Source organism: Dama dama, unplaced genomic scaffold, assembly GCF_033118175.1.
Source record: "Dama dama isolate Ldn47 unplaced genomic scaffold, ASM3311817v1 ptg000085l, whole genome shotgun sequence".
NCBI classification, from domain to species: Eukaryota; Metazoa; Chordata; class Mammalia; order Artiodactyla; family Cervidae; genus Dama; species Dama dama.
In genome coordinates this window covers 156,088-159,932 of record NW_026870902.1, presented here as the reverse complement: position 1 = coordinate 159,932, position 3,845 = coordinate 156,088, and positions in this window count along the sequence as shown.

The window sequence follows — 3,845 nt, the reverse complement described above, 5'->3', positions numbered from 1 at the left end:
TGTTGAAAAACATGAAGATTCTGAAAAGGTGTGAAAAATATGAAGAGCTTCAAAAAGTGTCAAAAATATGAGGAGCATGAAACGGTCTGAAAAATAGGAGGAGCATGAAGAGGTGTTCAAAAACATGAAGAGCCTGAAAAGGTGTGAAACATATGAAGAGTTTCAAAATTTGTCAAAAATATGAGGAGCATGAAACGGTCTGAAAAATAGAGGGAACATGAAGTGGTGTTGAAATACTTGAAGAGCCTGAAAAGGTGTGAAAAATATGAAGAGCCTGAAAAGAGTGAAATATATGAAGAGCTTCAAAAGGTGTCAAAAATATGAGGAGCATGAAACGATCTGAAAAATAGGTGGGTCATGAAGCGGTGTTGAAAAACTTGAAGAGCCTGAAAAGGTGTTAAAAATATTAGGAGCATGAAACGGTCTGAAAAAAGGGTGGAGCATGAAGCGGTGCTGAAAAACATGACGAGACTGAAAAGGTGTGAAATATATGAAGAGCTTAAAGAGGCGGGAAATATATGAGGAACCTGAAACGCTCTGAAAAACAGGAGGAGAATGAAGCGGTGTTGAAAAATATGAAGAGCCTGAAAAGTTGTGAAATATATGAAGAGCTTCAAAAGGTGTCAAAAATTTTAGGAGCATGAAACTGTCAGAAAAATTGGAGGAGCATGAAGCGGTGTTGAAAAATATGAAGAGCCTGAAAAGGTGTGAAATATATGAAGAGCTTAAGAAGGCGGGAAATATATGAGGAACCTGAAACGCTCTGAGAAACAGGAGGAGAATGAATCGGTGTTGAAAAATATGAAGAGCCTGAAAAGGTGTGAAATATATGACGAGCTTAAAAAGGCGTGAAATATATGAGGAACCTGAAACGCTCTGAGAAACAGTAGGAGAATGAAGCGGTGTTGAAGAATATGAAGAGCCTGAAAAGGTGTTAACAATATTAGGAGCCTGAAACGGTCGGAAAAATAGGAGGCGCATAAAGCAGTGTTGAAAAGCTTGAAAAGCCTGAAAAGGTGTGAAAAACATGAAGAGCTTCAAGAAGTGTCAAAAATATGAGGAGCATGAAACGGTCTGAAAAATAGGAGGAGCATGAAACGGTGTTCAAAAACATGAAGAGCATGAAAAGCTGTGAAAAATATGAAGAGCTTCAAAACGTGTCAAAAATATGAGGAGCATGAAGCGATCTGAAAAATAGGAGGAGTATGAAACGGTGTTGAAAACATGAAGAGCCTGTAAATGTGTGAAAAATATGAACCGCTTCAGAAGGTGTGAAAAATATGAGGAGCATGAAACGGTCTGAAAAATAGGTGGAGCATGAAGCGGTGCTGAAAAACATGACGAGACTGAAAAAGTGTGAAATATATGAAGAGCTTCAAAAGGTGTTAAAATTTGAGGAGCATGATACGGTCTGAAAGATAGGAGGATCATGAAGCGGTGTTGAAAAACATGAAGAGCCTGAAAAGGTGTTAAAAATATTAGGAGCATGAAACGGTTTGAAAAATAGGTGGAGCATGAAGTGGTGTTGAAAAACTTGAAGAGCCTGAAAAGGTGTTAGCAATATTAGGAGCCTGAAACGGTCTGAAAAATAGGAGGCGCATGAAGCGGGGTTGAAAAACATGAAGAGCCTGAAAAGGTGTGAAAAACATGAAGAGTCTGAAAATGTGTCAAATATATGAAGAGCTTCAAAAGGTTTGAAAAATATGAGGAGCATGATACTGTCTGAAAAATAGGAGAAGCAAGAAGCAGTGTTGAAAAACATGAAGAGCCTGAAAAGGTTTGAAAAACATGAAGAGTCTGAAAAGGTGTGAAATATATGAATAGCTTCAAAAGGTGTCAAATATGTTAGGAGCATGAAGTGGTGTTGAAAAACATGAAGAGCCTGAAAAGGTGTGAAAAATATGAAGAGCTTCAAAACGTATCAAAAATATGAGGAGCATGAAGCGCTGTTTAAAAATATGAAGAGCCTGAAAAAGTGTGAAAAATATGAAGAGCTTCAAAAGGTGTCAAATATAGGAGGAGCATGAAACAGTGTTCAAAAACAAGAAGAGCCTGAAAAGGTGTGAAAAATATGAAGAGATTCAAAAGGTGTCAAAAATATGAGGAGCATGAAACGGTCTGAAAAATTGGAGGAGCATGAAGCGGGGTTGAAAAACATGAAGAGCGTGAAAAGAGTGAAATAAATGAAGAGCTTCAAAAGGTGTCAAAAATATGAGGAGCATGAAACGGTCTGAAAAATAGGTGGAGCATGAAGGGTGATGAAAAACATGAAGAGCCTGAAAAAGTGTGAAATACATGAAGAGCTTCAAAGGTGTTAAAATATGAGGAGCATGAAACGGTCTGAAAAATAGGAGGAGCAAGAAGCGGTGTTGAAAAATATGAAGAGCCTGAAAAGGTGTGAAATATATGAAGAGCTTAAAAAGGCGGGAAATATATGAGGACCCTGAAACGCTCTGAAAAACAGGAGGAGAATGAAGCGGTGTTGAAAAATATGAAGATCCTGAAAAGTTGTGAAATATATGAAGAGCTTCAAAAGGTGTCAAAAATTTTAGGAGCATGAAACGGTCTGAAAAATTGGAGGAGCATGAAGCGGTGTTGAAAAATATGAAGAGCCTGAAAAGGTGTGAAATATATGAAGAGCTTAAAGAGGCGGGAAATATATGAGGACCCTGAAACGCTCTGAGAAACAGGAGGAGAATGAATCGGTGTTGAAAAATATGAAGAGCCTGAAAAGGTGTGAAATATATGACGAGCTTAAAAAGGCGTGAAATATATGAGGAACCTGAAACGCTCTGAGAAACAGTAGGAGAATGAAGCGGTGTTGAAGAATATGAAGAGCCTGAAAAGGTGTTAACAATATTAGGAGCCTGAAACGGTCTGAAAAATAGGAGGCGCATAAAGCAGTGTTGAAAAGCTTGAAAAGCCTGAAAAGGTGTGAAAAACATGAAGAGCTTCAAAAGGTGTCAAAAATATGAGGAGCATGAAACGGTCTGAAAAATAGGAGGAGCATGAAACGGTGTTCACATGAAGAGCCTGAAAAGGTGTGAAAAATATGAAGAGCTTAAAAAAGTGTCAAAAATATGAGGAGCATTAAACGGTGTTGAAAAACATGAAGAGCCTGAAAAGAGTGAAATAAATGAAGAGCTTCAAAAGGTGTCGAAAATATGAGGAGCATGAAACGGTCTTAAAAATAGGTGGAGCATGAAGGGTGATGAAAAACATGAAGAGCCTGAAAAAGTGTGAAATACATGAAGAGCTTCAAAGGTGTTAAAATTTGAGGAGCATGATACGGTCTGAAAAATAGGAGGAACATGAAGCGGTGTTGAAAAACATGAAGATTCTGAAAAGGTGTGAAAAATATGAAGAGCTTCAAAAAGTGTCAAAAATATGAGGAGCATGAAACGGTCTGAAAAATAGGAGGAGCATGAAACGGTGTTGAAAAACATGAAGAGCCTGAAAAGAGTGAAATATATGAAGAGCTTCAAAAGGTGTCAAAAATATGAGGAACATGAAACGGTCTGAAAAATAGGAGGAGCATGTAGCGGGGTTGAAAAACATGAAGAGCCTGAAAAGTTGTGTAATATATGAAGAGCTTCAAAAGATGTGAAAAATATGAGGAGAATGATACGGGCTGAAAAGAAGGAGGAGCATGAAGCGGTGTTGAAAAACATGAACAGCCTGAAAAGGTGTGAAAAACAAGAAGAGCTTCAAAAGGTGTCAAAAATATGAGGAGCATGAAACGGCCAGAAAAATAGGAGGAGCATGAAGCGGTGTTCAAAAATATGAAGCGCCTGAAAAGGTGGGAAAAATATGAGGAGCATGATACGGTCTGAAAAATAGGTGGA